The 19227-nt window shown below is 44.9% G+C and overlaps 1 protein-coding gene across 2 annotated transcripts in view; it reads left to right on the forward strand.

Annotated features, from left to right (window-relative positions):
• Window positions 1-19227, forward strand: part of GRM3 (glutamate metabotropic receptor 3) — a 1234490-nt gene that overhangs the window by 425477 nt on the left and 789786 nt on the right. The window contains exon 2 of one of the 2 annotated variants that reach the window (XM_069228714.1): window positions 13409-13529. The gene's annotated coding sequence lies outside the window, so the exon portion shown is untranslated. Of the gene's footprint in view, window positions 1-13408; window positions 13548-19227 lie in introns of both variants that reach the window. The other variant, XM_069228715.1, reaches the window with a different exon arrangement.

Consider the following 19227-nt stretch of genomic DNA (forward strand, 5'->3'; position numbering starts at 1 on the left):
CAAAAGAGAGCAAGCCCTCCCCTGTGCAAGACCTTTTAAGTGGGGGCAGAAGTGTCCAGAGGGCTGTGCCTCTGGCCTATCCTGATGTGCCACATCACTTATCCACCCCTGTCCTAACCTTCCTGCTCAGTCTTCTGGTATAGCTCAAAATGTTGTCATCCAGGAGTCAGTTTCCACATGTGCTCTGAGAGACTCAGCCCCTCCTCCCTGACATTCCTGCCAGGACCTCTCTCAGCAATTCCTCCTCGTTGAGAGGCCTGGGGTAGAACCGGTTCCTGGTACCGAATGGCAGCTGGCCGATTGATGAAAGGTCCTGCAGCTGGGCAGAACACTATTTGGCCCTAATCCTGAGCTGAGTGATAGAAAGATGATATTCCTGGATGACACATAAGCTGTATAAATATGCTTTCGTAGTCTACTCCATTATTCTTCCAATACAGGTTACAGTGTCTGTGACCCCTAGGGAACTAGAGTTGCACCTTAGATCAGCCTTTCCCATTGACATATAATGGAATGTCACTACAATCAAGGCAGTAAGCACACTGACTATCCCTCAGTTGTACACCCATCTCATAAGGCCTACTCCAGGTCACCACCCACTCTTCATGGTCCCTTCTGCACCAGGCTACCTAACCACTGTTCTTAGACTGTGCATCAGGAATCCTCCATGCGCAACCCTCACATAGGTCCACACACGAGTGCACAGGTCATCATGTGTAATCAGCCCTTGGCCTCCTACCCTTGCTGCATCTCAGCAGCCTTTGCCTAACAAGGTGGCACCAGCTGTAAACACACACAGTCCATTTTACCATGAGTTTACTGTGGGTGAGTCCCAAACTACGAGGGTCCCTCTCAGTAAAAGGTCAAAAAAGAGGTGATCCAAAACAAAAAATCAGGGTGGACCCAATAGTCAGAACTGTCCCCTCACAGCTGACTATCGAAAAAGAGCTGACCTCTGTGGGAACTGCTCTGAGTCCACTCTGCAATCACTCAGTTCAGACACATAAAATATGTAATGTACTAGATTTATGTCAGTGTCAGGGCGCTCAGGTTACATTTTTACGCTTCTTCTTAGTTTGCCATTTGCCCAATGCTGGGACTAAGACTATGATGTAGTGTCTTACCCTCTAACGGTAGCTTCAGGACGGACCTCTGTGCCATGGATTCAGCAGAACTTCCAATCAATTGCAGCATCTCCTCACTTTTCTTTGGTGCGCAAATGTAAATCTGTCTCGGAACCGACTGCAGTTTGGTCTGAGATACCAATCAGCCCCTGGATAGCTCACCAAAGTGTTGCTCGAATGTGAATTGACATTGAAAATATAAAAGACAAGAGGCATTTGGCAAAACAGGAACAGTTGGTGTAATTAAACACTATGGCTGGGAGAACAGTTACAGAAACAGGTTCTGGGGACTGTCTCAAAGTACAATTGATCTTAGCGGTGTTTTACACATTTCTCAGGCCACCATAAAAAAAAATCTGCATTCCTTTTAGGAAAATAATGTGGGCTGTTTTCTTGGAGACGTAAATAAGATCCCTGATAACAAATACAGGTGGGCTTCGACTTTCACATGAACACAATTAGGGCCAGTGGGTAACGTGCCCAGATGTCAGACATGATGGGCATGTGATTGTGGCATGTTGCTCTGCATGTTGTGTTCTGATTGGCTGAGTGTTCCGGACTTCATGTGGCATCTGGCTTTACAATGGTTTGGGAATGCATCCACTCCTCCAGCCATGTGTGCTTTATTGGAGCCAATATCCTGCGACCATTGTGGTGTTGCTGTGCCTATCTGTGGGATTGATCTGAGTTTCCTGTTCGCACATTTGTCTGACAGCTATGTGCTGCCCCGCTTGCCACTTGCCAACCTCAAGTCTAGGTCTCACAGCCTGCCTGACCACATATTTCTGAGTTTGGGTTAATGGAGAGTTCATGGCTGGTGAATTTGATAATAATGATGCAATTACATTTTTATATGTAAACGTATCATGGTGCACATCAACATCAAATTTTTCAATAATAACAGGTATCCCCTAACACGATTTTACATCATGTAGATGAAAAAAGGTAAACTAATAGCCATAATCTGTTTCCAGATCACATCGACGCCCACAAATCATGCAAGAAATCCAGGGTTCATCCAAGAAAACAAGCACAACATGACGGCTCAAGTGAACACAGTGGGCCGCTCCTGCTTCCTCATCCTAGACATGCTGCGAAGGATTGTCAAATGGTTGCCTCAGAACTCCAGACTGACCGTCATGCAAGCATTTATCAACAGCAGGTTGAACTAGAGCAACATTCTCCATGCTGGATTCTCCAAACAACTCCTACACAGACTCCAGGACATGCAGAGCACTGCTGCAAGGCTTATACTCGACCTCCCATGCTGCACCCACATCACAGCGCTCCTCAGGAAGCTTCATTGGCTCTCCATTCATAATGACAGCCAATTTAAACTTTTAATGCATACAAAACCCTCACAATGCAGGACCAGAATACCTGAACAGCCACATACACTTTCACCAATCCATCAGACACTAGGCTGTGCCTCGCTCTCACTCACACACACATTTGCAGTCGCAAAACTGGAGGTCCCACATTCTTCTACATTGCACCCAAGATATGGAACTGGCTCCGTCAACACATAAGAACCTCCTCCTCACTTCTTGGGTTCCATAAGAATCTGAAGACCTGGTTCTATGGAAAAGCACCTTGGGGACCACACACCGACACAAATGCCCAAAAGCCTTTATACCCTCTTGGGTGATAAGTACGCTATACCAATCAGCATAATATAGCATAACATTAGGCTCCTTGGATTAAACAAAGATGTCAACTTCAGTCACAAAGTAGGTCTATAAAATGAATCGAATGCAAGAGAAAAGTTTAAAAAAATGCATATACAAAAGACTTCTTTCTTACTGACTATTTGTCTATTATCGACTGCAACATTGCAATGTTATCTGTGTCTGACGGTTTTGAACTAAACCTAGATTGTTCTAAGGGAATAATTATTTTCTTCCTGGGCCCACTTTTATCAATGATCTAAAATACTCGTGTTTCCAACTGCATCTAATAATGTGATTCAGCAATAGTTCCCCAAGGCTTGTTTGTTACCTTTCTTATGGAGAACAGTGCTTCCTTTCCAGGAAGTTGGAGGTGGCCAGAAATAAACAGTACTCAAATAGGGGAACCAGCAATTTGGTCCACCTTTTGAGGTTGTTTCTGATTACCAAGATCAGAATTTCATCAGGCCCCAATGCAGTAGAGGCTCTAGTGTTTTTGATACGCCCATTTATCTGGTCATAAGAAGGTGAATCAATAGGTTCAGAAAATGTAAACACATCTCTTAAACAGCAGCATCAATATTTGATTTATGGACATCATTACTACAGCTAGCCCAAGTCTCAAATGATATTTCATTAGCTGTCGGTGCCTTTTTTATGCCCGAGTGTAGGGCTACAATACGCCAAAAAGACCCCGACTATTCCACTAGGACAAGCTTGATGTGTACAGGACCAAATCTGATCTTGCTGTTTATGTTTTTGTAGACTTTATGATTTGTCCTTTCCTCCTTCAAAAGTGTTATTGCTACTGATAGGATCATCCATCGAAATACCTCCCAGGGAAATTTGGTGTGAAAAAACAGCCAATATGTTAAACCTTGAGATATTGCATGGACTTCAGTAAGATTTCCCCTTTTTGGTTGAATATCTATAGTCCCAGGACACATTTCCAGCGACCATGGACTAGTGGATATTATATCAAAACTAAAGTAATTAGAGCATTGTCGCTATATGCTGTATCAAGGACAGAAAACTGTAAAATTAGATCAAGGATCGAATATAATGAGATCATATAATCTATAATAGACAAGCCAATGCTGGATTTTAGGAACAGAGCCTCTGGAAAAGCCCAACTATGCTGGAGCTCAGGATGTTTAATGCATGTCTGCATGGGTATTCAAAAGCATTAAATCACTTGCAATCAGAATCCAATTAGTTTTTCTCCTCTGCCTCTTAGGTTGTTAATCAACCTAAATAATTATTTGGGCACATGGTGATTCTGGCAAAACAGAGAGACATAAACATTAAAAACTAGGAGGGATCATCCACTTGATTTTAGCGGCCATGGAAATGTACAGGCGTGGCCGGTCCTTTAGGGCGGAGGGGCCACGCCCCCCACCCTTAGCCCCTCATGAAGAGTGCCGGTCAGGCTGAACAAAGGTCAGCCTGACAGACACTCTTCATGTTCAGGTCAGGCAGCCAGGAGCAGACGGGCGCGATGTGCGCAGGCAGGCTCATGGCTGCCTGAGCTCAACTTTGCTGGGCTGAAGAGGTCACAGCTCCTGTGGGCATGACCTCCTCGGCTCAGCAAAGGTGCCTCGAGGGCCTGCCCAGGGTGACGAGGGAAGCGCCACCCATTGTCTCCGACCTGGGTGCTTCAGGTTTAAGCCCTGAAGCACCCAGAGCAAGTGTCAATCAGTGACACCTTGTCACAGAGTGGGGTGGGGTCAGCAGTTCAGCAGTCTCACTGACCCCATCCCACTCTGTGACGAGGCTGGGACTGCTGCCTTCCCTCATTGGCTGACCTAAGGTCAGCCAGTGAGGGACTGCAGCAGTCCCAACCCTCCTCGGGCCTCCGAGGCTGAAGGTAAGTGTGTGTGTGATCTTTTAAATGAATGTTTGCTGCGTGCCTGCATGTTTGAATGTTGATGAGTGTTGTTAATGGATGTGCGTGTACACGTGTGTGTGTGTGAAAGGATGAGTGTGAGTGTGCTTCCCACCCATCCCCCTCCCTCCTAAAACTGCTGCCTGCTACTGGAAACGTAATCTTGAGACATTGAAGAAAAATATTTTCTAACAGAATATGTTGAAATGTCAAATCAAAGTCAGTTGTAATGCAGTGCCCCTTTGGCGTGTCCTCTACTTGTGAAACTAACCGGGCAATTAAAAATGAAATAAGAGTCAGCTGAGAAATTGCCTGAAAGTTTATTGTAGATATATTAACACTGGACTTTGTCATCTAAGGAAGTTTAGTTTTCTTTCATTGTACCCTGCCAAATTCCAGGAGAATATTCTCGCTAAACCTTCCGTGAGTTCAAGGCGACCGGTTTATTGTTGCTCAGCGCTTCTGGGTCCATGCCCGTGAAAGATCTGTCTTGGAGTCGTGGATTATTTTGTTGAGGCTGTTCTTCGGTTGTCACGGATCTGCCAAGTGAACTCACTTCCACGTTTACTGGCTGCGCAATGTTATGCAAAAGCAGTAGTTGATGTTGAGGCAAACAATTTGAGTTAAATGAATCTGTGAGAGAAGAATGATTTGCATTATCACAATCCGTCTATTGACAGTATGTGAGTCTATTGTGATTAAATATACATCGTATCTGCTCTTTATAAAGAGATCAGCAATCAGCAAGTAACATCAGGAGACAGCCTAGGACAAAACTCTGCTTTTGCAGCTAAAATTATTCTTGTCAGGAAATAATACTCTTTTTATTTCAGCCTGATGAAATAGGATTTCATGGAGAAGACAAATGTAAGCTTACGAATTTATTTCTATTTTCAATGTTTCTTCTCCCAGGAACAGAGAACTGATTTTATTAAAGTACTTGTTGGTGGGAAGATTGAATCTTCTGCTTAGGAGCTTTCAGTTGGAGCTTGTAGTTACTGTCAGAGATTGTATTGTCCTAAAATTGTTTTCTTCTCTCCTTACTTGGGTAGCTTATAAACAGAGATCCAGGCATCTGGAAATATGTGGCCGGAAAGTTGAGAATAGACTTTCCATCAGCTTCGGGTGAAATCCAAGTGGGAGTTACATCAGGTTTTCCTTGCAGGGAAGTGTAGGATTGCTTAGCTCAAGCTAAATTTCAGTGATTTTATTTTGCCATCGGAATTTTAGCCCCTTCCTCCTTATGTCTACGCATAGAATCCAGTGATTCTTTTTTTAGAAACTAAAGAATCCAAGTTAGGACATTCCAGAACTTCAACTACAGTGACAACTGCTTGAGTTAAATTTACTGCAGAGGTTATTTCTTGTGCTCAACTTGATAATGAAATATGATGACTGTGGGCCACAATCATATTAGAGGCTAGGCTCCAAACTTTACTTTTCTCATGCCTTTTTTTTGCAAATACCCTCTAATTTGTCTTCTTTTTGTTCCCCCAGTATTTTTCCTTTCCCCCTTTTGTTCATTGGAAGGGATCCTCATTTTCCATGATTATTTTCTCAGACATATTTCCCATTTGCGAGGTTGACGTTTTTGCACATTTAGCCCCATTATTTCCGAATATGGGGAATACAACAGTAGGAACTTACTAGGGAATGAGAATAAACTATGATCATTTCTAGCATCGTCCAGCTGACATTTTTCCCAATATTTGGAAATATTTCAAAGAGAATAGACGGTATCATGCTGCTTTTGCACATGCTTAACTTTTTCCCTTTATGGGATTTCCTCACCTGTATTACTCTATCTCTTCTCTTTGTCGTGTCCTCCTTCCTTGTCAACCGATTGAATAACTCCATTAAGGGTGATGGTTTTTGCAGAACTTATTTTAAATGGTGCACCCATTCGCCTCATTGACTTAGCCCTGATAATATTGTCATTAGAGAATCTAGGATGTTATAGGACTTTAGAGTAAATTTCTCCAGGAGTTTTAAAACTGAGTCCAGTATGCCTAGTATGAGAAAGAAGGCCTCAGTTATCACCACATAATCTCCCGGTTGATGGAGACTAGAATTAAATAGTAAATCAGAGTATTCAAGAGTTCCTCGAGTGGGAACCAGTTACTTTTGAATAAGGTAAGGTGCCTCAGGTGTATCATGAACATTCTTCAAGATCTCTATGTCAGTTTTAGAATAGAGATGATAGTTAAGAGGTCAATATCTATATCTGGTAACATGAATTTTGTCACCTGCCCATGCATCAGAAAAGCAGTGTATCAAATGCTAGAGCCAATTGGCATAGTGAAGTACCCACTAATTCTGATGTAAAGCTAAGGGGCATATTTAAGAGCTTGTAGCGCCTCCTTGCCCCACATTTGCATTATTCTTTTGATGCAAATGTGGCCCAACGTGGCCAAAAACGCCACGCCATATTTACAAAGTGGTGCAATGCATGTACTGCGCCACTTTGTAACCCTTTGACCCACATTATGCCTGCAGCAGGCATAATGTATGCAAAGGGGCATTCCCCCATTAGGGGGGGGGGCAAAAAAATCGCACAAGGAAATCTAAGACTGCCAGTTTGGTCTTTCGACCGCTGGCCCTATTATCAGTTTTCTGCCGGGCCAGCGGGAAAATACCCACAACATTTATGCTAGCTTATAATTCAGGCAGTAAAAAGTGCAAAGGGACTGCCCATGGGGGCCCCTGCAATGCCCATGCCAGGTGCATGGTCAGTGCATGGGGCCCCATGGGGCCCGGCACCCCATTTCCACCAGCCTTTGCATGGCAACGCCATGCAAAACCTGTCAAACACAGAGGTTGTAATCCCCAGGGCAGCGCTGCTTGTAGCACTGCACTGGTGGATTAAGACCGCCAGCACTGCCAGGCGATGGGCCAGCGAAAAAGTGACAGTGCCGACGGTTGGACCATGATGCTTTCGCCATGGTCATAATGTGTCAGTCGGACCGCTGCAGTGGCCTAGGACCACCGGACTCATAATGAGGGCCATAGTTCTGAAATCCCCTGGTTCCTTATTCAATTACAAATGCACCAGCAAAGTGTAGCGGAGGGCACTACACATTTCAGCATTACCCAATGCATCTCAGAATCCATCTTTATTTGTTAAAAGAACTGACTGTGTAACTTTGGATTTGTCAGCAGGAGAAGAAAATCTGAGGGGGCAAAGCCCCTTGAAGGGCACTAACTCACTTAGGGGCAGATTTATGAAAAGTTGTGCTGCCACTAGTGCCCTTAGCCCACCAGGGCGCTAGTTAGGGGACTAGCATCAGGACTTTAGTCGCTAGTCCAGTGCTTTCCAGAATTAGTGTCAGAAAATCTGATGCTAATCCTGCTAAGTACCCAGTGGCCCATTGTAAGCAATGAAAGCCTCCTTTTAGCGCCTGCTATGAGCAGGCGTTGAGTGCCAGAAAAAATTACGGAAAGAAATCTCTTAGATTTCTTTGTGCCATCTTTTTGGCCACCCTAACCGGGGAACACCCCTGTGCATACATTATGCATGGTGCATGCATAATGTAGCGCAAAGGGTTAAAAAGTGGCACAATGCATGCATTTTACCACTTTGTAAATATGGCATGTGAAAAGGACCACCTTAGAATAAATAAAAAAAAGCCAAGGCGGGGCTAAAGTGGCACTAGGCCCTCTTAAACCAGGGCCTATGTATCCAGTAACTCCACCTCCTCTTGACGTATTCCAATAAAACATCACTGTATTAACTTCAAAGTGTTAATCATCCACTTCTTTTGCATAGATTAGGGAATACTGTGAAACCTTGTATTCTACATCCAAGGAAACTCAGAGTATATCAATAGCCAAGAAACAAGTGTGATTCACAATGCTTTTGTCCTTGAATATTTATGTGCTACTCTTGGAAATAAATAATGAAACCATAAAAATGACAAATGTAACTAATCAGGCAGAGATTTGTGAGATAAGCCTGATATTAAGGTGTAATTCACACCTAATTAGGATAAGAACAGCAGTGTTTAGCGAACAAAAATTGTGAACTGGACCCATAGCGTATTCCACCACTTTGTGCGTGTAGCCTACACAACAAAACTAAAAACCAAATCAGATTTTATGCATGTGCAACTTGAATTCTCCAGACTTTGAGAATGTCCAGAACATGATAGAGGTGCATTACAAAATGGAGGTCAAAACTGTGCAGTTAAGGTTCCAATTTTATTTCCATTGATAATGGAATTTTTGATATGCATTTAACTTTTACGCTGTACACGGATTTGCCCACCAAAACCTGGAAATATACTTAGTCAGGTAAATATCAGCACACCGGGTTTCATGGAGTCGCTGTGAGCTACGGCACGTGTTGTGGTTGCTCATAAACATAATTTGTGAATTTCATTGGCTTTACACTTCTGAGCCAAAAGCATTACTACATTTTTAAATGACCTTTTCAGTGAGTAATTTTATGTTTTCCAGCATATGGTTAAACTTCTTAACCCCGGTGCTGGGGACTTAACGGTTACATCATCTGCAGCACTGCTCGGGTGCCAAGGATGTAACCGTTATGTCCTGCACCTGGCCCATGGCGGGAGCGTGGGCCTCCCACCCACCCCCCTAGGGCAGGGATGGAAGGGGAATCGCTACCACCCTCCTCGCTTCCTCCTGTGACTTCTGATGATGTTAGCGCATAATCGTGCGCTGACCTCATCAGAGGCCGCCCCATCTTGCTGGAAGCTCAGAAGAGAAATGAAAGCATTTCTCTACCGATCGGGACGTGGGACGGGCAGAGAGGCATGAAAGGAAAGGAAAAGCCTTCCCTTTCCTTTCATGTCTCTTTGAGCATTTCTGCAGCCCGATCGTTACAGGGATTTTGTGTTTAAGTTTGTTAATTTGTTTTGCATATAAGGGGAGCGGCCTCTTAGGCAAGGGCTGCTCCCCAAGGGGGGGCAATTTTTTATTAGGCCTTTTCAGATCAGCCTATTTTAATTTGGCCGATCTGCTCCCAGGAGGGCAGAACCTACTAGAAACCAGGGATAATATTTTTTTTTGTTTTTTTACATGTGGAGAACGACCCCTTAGGCAAGGGCCGCTCACCTAGGAGCAAAATGTTTTTAGGACATTTCTGTCTGCCTATTTTTCTTAGGCCAATCTGCCCCAAGGGTGTTTTTACATCAGTTTCACACAAGGGGAGCAACTCCCTTGGCAAGGGTCGCTCCAATGGGGGCAAATTCATTTTAGGCCATTTCTGCCCCCCATGAGGGCAGATTGGCCTGTTTTAATTATGCCAATCTGCCCCCAAGGGGGGCAGAAACCACTAGGCACCAGGAACTAGGGTGTGTGCGTGTGTGTTTGTTTGGGGGGCAGCCCCTTGGGCAAGGGTTGCTCCCCATGGGGGCACATTACTGTTTGCCATTTTGGCAGATATGCCTATATTTGTAAGGCCCATCTGCCCCCAAGGGTGGCAGAAAGCTCACCAGACATCAGGGATTGTTTTTTTTTTCTTTTAAAAAAAGGGTGGGGGTATAGCCATACCCCACCCCAAATAAATGGAGACAAAGTTGTTCTTCTCACCAGTGAGCAGATGGGGCAATTACCCCCAATCCACTCCCCCAAGTGGCAGAAAGCCAACTAGGTGCCAGGGAATTAAAAAAAAAAAAATTGTGGGGTGGTGGCTACCAACCAGTATGGGCATGGTAATGCCCCCACCCCAACTGAAGGGGGTAACAGTCTTTCAGCTCTCGACCGCACACTAAAAGATCTTATCACAACGGCAAGCAAGAGGACATTTGCTTCTTTTAGGTTTTAGTTTTACATTTGGGCCATGAGAGCTTGGCTAACTCTCCCATTTGAAATGGTGAGGGCTGCACTTTTTGGACTTTGGACGTTGCCATGTAGAAAAAGTTACGAGACCTAGACACATCTGAAGACTAAACATCTGGGTGAGTCCAGGGTGGTGTGCTTCAGATGCACCTGCACCATTTTCTTACCCCCAATGCCCTGCAAACCTCCAACTTTGCTTGAAATCACACATTTTTCCCACATTTTTGTGATGGAACATCCGGAATCTGCAGGAAACCACAAAATTCCACCACCCAGCATTGTCACATCTATACCAATAAAAATTCTGCCCCACTCAGCTTAAAAACATTTTTTTCCTAACTGCCCTTTTGGACCCGCTTTGGTTCCTCCTCAAGTTCAACATGTTTTTGGCTCTTCCCTGTCACAGGCACTTGGCCCACCTACACAAGTGAGGTATCATTTTTATTGGGAGACTGAGGCGAACGTTTGGTGGTAGGAAATTTGTGCTGGTGCGGTGAGCCCACACAAAAATGTGGGAAAAATGTAATTTTGTAGCTAAATTTGCGGTTTGCTGAGGATTCAGGGTAAGAAAACACTGGGGGATCCACGCAAGTCACATCTCCCTGAACTCCCTTGGTGTCTAGTTTTCAGAAATATCTGGGTTTGCTAGGTTTACTTAGATGGTTGCTGAGCCCAAGACCAACACAGGTTCTCCCCCTCCAGCAAAAACAGGTAGTTTTGTATTTGATCATTTTGATGTGTCCATGTAGTGTTTTGGGGGCAATTCCTGTTGCATGCACTAGGCCTACCCACACAGGTGAGGTACCATTTTTATCGGGAGACTTGGGGGAATGCTGGGTGGAAGGAAATTTGTGGCCCCTCTCAGATTCCAGAACTTTCTAATGCAGAAATGTGAGGAAAAAGTGTTTTTGCCACATTTTAAGGTTTGCAAAGAATTCTGGGTAACTGAACCCGGTGAAAACACCACAAGCTACCACATTCTGAATTTTCCTAGGTGTCTAGTTTTCAAATATATATGGGTTTGCTAGGTTACCCTAGATGCCAACTGAGCTAGAGGCCAAAAACCACAGCTTGGCACTTTGCAAAAATCAGGTCAGTTTTCTTTGGGAAAATGTGATGGGTCCACGTTGCGTTTTTGGGCATTTTCTGTCATGGGCACTAGGCATACCCACTCAAGTGAGGTACTATTTTTATTGGGAGACTTGGGGCAATACTAGGTGAAAGAATATTTGTAGCTCCTCTCAGATTGCAGAACTTTCTATCACCTAAATGTGAGGAGAAAGTGTTTTTTCTGCCATATTTTGAGGTTCACAAAGGGTTCTGGGTAACAGAACCTGGTGAGAGCCCCACAAGTCACCCCATCCTGGATTTCTCTAGGTGTCTTCTTTTAAAAAATGCACAGGTTTGGTACGTTTTCCTAGGTGCCGGCTGAGCTAGTGGCCAAAATCCACAGATAGGCACTTCCAAAAAACACATCAGATTTCAATGTAAAAATGTGATGGGTCCATTTTGCATTTCCTGTCGCTGGCATTAGGCCTACCTACACAAGTGAGGTACCATTTATATTGGGAGACTTGAGGAAACACAGAATAGAAGAACAAGTGTTATTTCCCCTTGTCTTTCTCTACATTTTTACCTTCCAAATGTAAGACAGTGTGTAAAAAAGACGTCTATTTGAGAAATGCCCTGTAATACACTTGCTAGTATGGGACCCTGGAATTCAGAGACGTGCAAATAACCACTGCTTCTCAACACCTTATCTTATGCCCATTTTGGAAATACAAAGGTTTCCTTGATGCCTATTTTTCACTCTTAATATTTCACCAAATTAAGTGCTGTGTACCCGGTATACAATGATAACCCATTGCAAGGTGCAGCTCATTTATTGGATCTGGGTACCTAGGGTTCTTGATGAACCCACAAGCCCTATATACCCATGCAGCCAGAAGAGTCCAGCAGATGTAACGGTATATTTCTTTTGAAAATCTGCTATAGCTGGAAAAAGTTATAGAAGAAAATGTGGTCAGAAACAGCTCTTTTTTTAACCTCAATTTTAGTATTTTTTTATTTTAGCTATTACTTTCTGTAGGAAAACTTTGAAGGATCCACACAAATGGCCCCTTGCTGAATTCAGAATTGTCTACTTTTCAGAGATATTTTGCTGTCCAGGATCCAGCATTGATTTTACACCCATTTCTGGCACTAACTGGATGGAGGCTGAAAGCACATAAAATTGTAATAAATGGGGTATGTCCCAGTAAAATGACAAAATTGTGTTGAAAAATGTGTTTTTCTGATTCAAGTCTGCCTGCTCCTGAAAGCTGGGAAGATGGCGATTTTAGCACCGCAATTCATTTGTTGATGCAATTTTCAGGGAAAAAGCTCTTTTTTCCCATTTGTTAATAAAAAACAAAATGTTTGCTGTATTTTGTCTAATTTCTTGGTCTCCTCCAGGGGAACCCACAAACACTGGGTAGCTCTAGAATTCCTAGGATGTTGGAAAAAAGGACGCAAATTTGGCGTGGGTAGCTTATGTGGGCAAAAACTTGGCCTAAGCGCAAACTGCCCCAAATAGCCAAAAAAAGGCCTGCCACCTGAGGGGAAAAGGCCTGGCAGTGAAGAGGTTGATAACATGCCCCTTTTTAAATTAATGGAATGTGATTTCACAGAGCTTAACATTATTTGGCATTACTTTCTCAAGATCTCATATTCTACAAGGTTATAGAGCAAACGTATTGTACCAATGAGTAACAAAAAGAACTAAGCAGTTTGGACATGTTTCTTCTGAATACTGAACAAAAAAGCTTTATTATTTCTATTTCAGGTTATGAAACTATTTCATGCTCGCAAAGAAATATAATAAATTATTGAAATTAATGTGTGTTAATTTTATTGTGTTGCAGTTGAATTGTAATGTTTTTTTTTTTTTTTAGACTCTTCAAACGGAAGAGAGATTTACAACTAATGGTATGATGCTCGGGAGCGCTACACACACACTCACCTAATCATCGGATCCGACTCACCATTGCAGAATGGCTACTATCACTATCACAAGTAAGAAAGATGTTACAGGTACTAGCAGAAAAGATATCTATGTTTTAATATTACCTACATTTCTCCTCACAACAGATGATCCCACATTGAGAAATTTAATAGAATGTGTGAGTTTTTTATCAGTTCAGGTATAGGTTCTGCCTGTAGAGTTAAATAATACTACTGTAGCTGTATCATCTCTGTATACCTGGATAGGGGTGATCCGTCCACCAAACTCAAAATCAGGCCCATGGTGTCTAAAAGCCTGCCCATGAAGCTAGAAGCTGCAGAAGTGACCAAGAAAAACTTTCCTAGCAGTTGGAGCAAATTATTTCTACCTGGAGAGAGACCAAAGCAGCATGTTCAGATTTTCCTGAGGAGGGTGTACCCTCAGCATGTAAAAATAACATTTTGGGCCTGGTTGTTCTCCATTGGTGTGTGTGCATACCTGAAGGTAAACTTTTGGCCAGGATGGGAGAAAGGGGGGGAGGTATTTGTGTGTATGTGTGTGTGTGTGTGTGTTTGTGTGAGAGACAGAGAGACAAAGAGAGAGAGAAAGAGAGATGAAAGGTAAGTTTTATGGTCCATAAATGGCAATTGAGACAGGTTCTGTGGACATAATACACCACAGAATAGGAGGAGAGTGTTTTGTTAATGTCACCTGAACTCTGAGATGGCTTTGTTGAACCTTAATAAGCTATTATGCTTTTATATGTCCTCTTCACTATAGATTTATTTTTGTACAGCTGTTAATTACATTATCTAAACAATAGAAGGGGATTATTTCTTTAGGGTTCTCTGGCCACTCATGTGGTGCTGCATAATTTTTCTGTGTCCTCAGGCTTTCATAATTGTGGTAAACTGACTCAATGCTTAAGGTTTCTTTGTGTCACTTTGCACCATGTGAGCACCCATGAAACAACATAGTAAATACATTTTTAAGTGAAACATGAGACAATGCTGTGTGGCTGCCCTCTATTAAAAGAACATGAATATTGGTGTTTTAATTTGATTGCAATGCTGTGGTAAAAGCATCATTTGCTCTATTGAAAAGCAAATTTTGTTTGTAGCCGTAAGGAGTTTATAAAGCTGCTATCTACAAAGTTAACCCAACAACGCACCCTGATGGTAGCTAGTGTTAATTTTGTGATTACTTGTCAGGAAGAAGAGCTGATTAAATAAAGAGCAACGTGAGGTCAGCCTAGCCTTGAATGACCTTTACAATTCATGGGATTGTTATCATATGTACACTTTGAAAAAGGTGTGACACCCTCCAATTTCCTTTCCTATTTTTTGTCTACCTATTTAGCTTCACTTCTCAATCTGGAGTCGTTGGTTGACTGGCAGTTAGGGGATTGTTAGAAATTAGGTCATTTGGCAGAGGTTTGCACTCTGTCCAAGTAGGGACCACAATGTCCAAGTAGGGAACACAATCTTGGCTAGGGCAAGTAAGATACACACTAAAAGTTTACCTGTGCTCACCCTCGGGTAGCTTGGCACAGAACAGTCCGGTTAAACTAAGGAGGCAATGTAAAAAGTATGTGTGTACACATACAGTAACACAGAGAAAACACCACAAAAGGACTCCACACCAGTTAAGAGAAATGGCCAATATTTATCTTAGTCAAACAAGACCAAAATGACAAAAATCCAACATGCACAAGTCAAGTTATGAATTTTCAAAGATTCAATCAGATTGCAGTGCTTAGAAGACAATAACTCCAACCAGAACTATCTGGTTGTGCTGGACTGGGGCAAATTCAAAAGTTTAGTCTGACCATGATGCAGCGTGGGCCAGGCACAGGAGTCATGACTGTTGACAATACATTTGTTGCATCGGTGCTCGGTGATGATGTGTTGATCTAGAGAAGGTGACGCATTGCGCTTGCAGGCGATGTTTTGTTTCCTGATTGGACAATGTCATTAACATGTTGATTTCCAGAAGTGATGAGTTCTGGTTCCGATGCGTCAGTGCTGTGCTGGCCAAGCCCAGGCTACGCTGTAAGTTGGGGTCATTGTGTTACACAGTCGTCGAACGGTGTCTGCGGCTTTGGTGCAGGCAGTGGCAAAACGTTTTCTGTAGCAGGATTTGGCAGTTCCAAGTGTTGTTGCACCAATTCTTGTGTTGCAGCACCACACTCACCTCCAAGGGCCCAGGACTGGATTTGGCACCACTTCGCAGAGTAGGACTCTCAGCAGAGGAGGCTAGGTCCTGGTAGCAAGATGCAGGTGAAGTCTTTGATGTCCCTGAGACTTCAGAAATAGGAGGCAAGCTCAGTCAGGCCCTTGCAGAAAACTTAGATTGCAGAATGTAGAAAGTTAGATCCAGTCCTCTCACTCCTAGGCAAGAAGAAGCAGGCATCAGGCCAATCCAGCAGAGAAAACCACAAAGTGGCAGCCCCTCCTGACAGTCTAGTGATCCTTCTTCCTGGTAGAATGTCCTCAGTACAGAAGTAGTCCCCGTATATGGTTTAAGGGGCCCAGTAGTTGTACCCAAATGTGCCTTTGAAGTGCAGGAGATTTCAATGAGTAGTTTTGAAGTGCCCCATTCCCTTAAAGCCCCGTCTTGTCTGCCCGGAGGTCTGTGAGGATTTATAACTACTTTGTGTGGGGTCAGGTCACTACCCTTTGTACTGTGAGTGAGGGCCCCTCCACCCTTCTTACCCAGGAAGACCCATCTCAGTATGCAGATGGAATGCATGGGCAGTTGAGTGTCCTGTATTTATGGCTGTCTGGATGGAATGCACAGGCCAGGTGAGGATTGGAGGCAGGCTGAGCCACAGAATGGTTAAATGGAGAAAATGCCAACTTTCTAAAAGTGGCATTTTCAAACCACATTTACCAAAAGATGTGTTTTTAAATTATGAGTCCACCAAACTCAATTTTTCTATATTTTCCGAATTAGAAATTACACTTAAAAGATGTCTTTAAGGAAATCCCTACACTGATTTATGGGACAGATAGACCTTGCAATAGTGAAAAACGAATTTGAGAGTTTTCACTACCTGGACATGTCTAACTTAGAAGTTCATGCACAACTTTTTAAATACACTTCACCCTGCCCTTGGGTCTAACCAGGGCCTAGCTTAGGGGTGTCTTACATGTAATACAAAGGAAGGTTTGGGTACACTTGTCAGGCTAATCTGGCAGTTTTAGATTTCTGGCTCTTCATCTCATTTTCCGTTAAACACTTGTTTTACCGTTTTTGTAACTTTTCGTCTTTATATTTACTTATTTTACTCTCCCTTTAATGACAGTAATGCGGTTTTGGTAAAAGTTTTCTAATATATCCAATTATAAAAAAAACAAAAAATAAATCCTTGATTTATTGATTTTTCAACCACTTCTGTTTGTGAGGTATAAATAGCTAAATATCAACACACACACAATGGCCCTCATTCTGACCTTGGCGGTCTTTTCGCGAGACCGCCGAGTTACCGCCGCGGTGAAGACCGCCGACCGCGGCGGTATGCCGCTGTGCGCATTCCGACCGCTGGGAGCGTTCCGCCGGGAAACCGCCAGCAGCCACACTGGCGGTCGGCGGAAAAGTGGAGACTGGTCAACCTCCACCGCCACGCCAGCAGAACACCGCCCACAGAATTACGACCCACATATCTGTGTGGCGGTCTTCTGTTGGCGGTGTTCTGTTGGCGGTCACCTCCCCATGGCTCCCGTCGCCTCCCGGAGGACCAACGCACAAGGTAAGTTGACCGTCCGTGAGGGGAGGGGGAGGGGGGGTGTTGTGTGATGTGGGCGTGCATGGGGGTGTGCGTGTGAGTGTGTAGAGGGGGTGTGTGAGTGCGTGTATGCGGGCGGGGGGTGCTGCTGTGTCTATGGGTAATGTGTGCTGTTCGGCAGGTGCGCATGTCTGCATGTATGTGTGCGGGTATGTGTCCCCGTTGTGTATGTGTGTGTAGGGGGTGTGTATATGTGCATGTTGGGGGTGTGTGCATGTCGGGGTGCATGTATGTGCATGTCGGGGTGGGGGTGGGGAGGGGGTTCGTACCACCTCTGGGGGGTGGCAGGGGGGTGGAGGGTGTGGGGGGAGGACTCGGGTGGGTAGTGGGGGGTGGGGGAGACCCCTATCAGTGCCAGGGAAGGAATTCCCTGGCCCCGATAGTGCTTACCGCCATGGTTCGCATGGCGGTTCCCGACCGCAAGAAACCGCGGCGGTAGGCAGGGTCATGATACCGTTGGCGGTCTTGGGACGACCGCCGGGCCGGAGTGCGCAAACTCCAGCCCGGCGGTCATGACCGCCGTGGCGGTCGGAGTGGGGAAGTGGCGGGCGATCGCGGCGGTGACCGCCGCGGTCAGAATGCCATTTTTCTGACCGCCGGTCTGTTCGCGGTCCGACCGCCGCCTCTCCGCCGACCTCCAGGGTCAGAATGAGGGCCAATGTGTAGTTGTGATTAAATCTCACTTTACATTGAAAGGGCATTGTGAGGTGTACTTATACTGTTTGGCCATAGGACACAAACACAATTTAAGAATGTATAGGTGAGAGTCTCAAATGAACAGATTTTGCCAACATGTGGAAAAATACCCTAGGTTTTCTAGTGTGAGACACACTTCTAATTTCAGATCTGCAGAAGTGTGAATGTGTGAAAAGTTTAAACTGCCAAAAAGGATTTAAGGTGAAATCATTCATTGCAACTACCACACAGAGTAAGTAATGTGGACCTTTGGATGGGTCCACAGGCTGCTGTACATGCTCAATGACGTTGTGCAGCTGGTTGACTGGCACAGTGGCCTACGAAGGGACTTGCTTCAGGCTACACCCTATACCCAGAATCCACTACCTTAGAACATGTGAAGCTGATTCAGTGACACAGACATTAGCTATGGTGGGTGCTGTGCACAGCTGAAAACCATTTAGAGCAGGTTCATGGGCACACTGACCAGTACAAGGCATACACGTAGAGCATGCTATGATTGAACATGCATGTCCACTACAAGAAAATATGGGCCTCATTCCGACCGGGACGGGCGGCGGACGCCGCCCGCCGGGCGGAAACCGCCCAAACACCGCCCCGCGGTCAGAAGACCGCGGGGGGCATTTCAACTTTCCCGCTGGGCCGGCGGGCGATCTGCAAAAGATCGCCCGCCGGCCCAGCGGGAAAGCGCCTTCCACGAGGATGCCGGCTCCGAATGGAGCCGGCGGAGTGGAAGGTGTGCGACGGGTGCTGTGGCACCCGTTGCGCTTTTCAGTGTCTGCTAAGCAGACACTGAAAAGCAATGTGGGGCCCTGTTAGGGGGCCCCTGCAGTGCCCATGCCATTGGCATGGGCACTGCAGGGGCCCCCAGGGGCCCCACGACACCCGTTCCCGCCAGCCAGGTTCTGGCGGTGTAAACCGCCAGAACCAGGCTGGCGGGAAGGGGGTCGGAATCCCCATGGCGGCGCAGCTTGCTGCGCCTCCATGGAGGATTCCCATTGGCAGCGGGAAACCGGCGGGAGACCGCTGGTTTCCCGTTTCTGACCCCGGCGTTACCGCCGCGGTCAGAATGCCCATGAATGCACCGCCAGCCTGTTGGCGGTGCATTCGCTGCCCTCGGCCCTGGCGGATTCAATCCGCCAGGGTCAGAATGAGGGCCAATATCTCTTCTGAGGTTGGGATAACAAACCAAACAAAAAGGAAGACCTTTAGTGGGACAGATTTTCCTTATACTTTTAGTCAACAATAACATGAATTTTTATTGGGCAGAAAAAATATTTTTTGAG

Source organism: Pleurodeles waltl, chromosome 4_1 (genome assembly GCF_031143425.1).
Source record: "Pleurodeles waltl isolate 20211129_DDA chromosome 4_1, aPleWal1.hap1.20221129, whole genome shotgun sequence".
Taxonomy (NCBI): Eukaryota; Metazoa; Chordata; class Amphibia; order Caudata; family Salamandridae; genus Pleurodeles; species Pleurodeles waltl.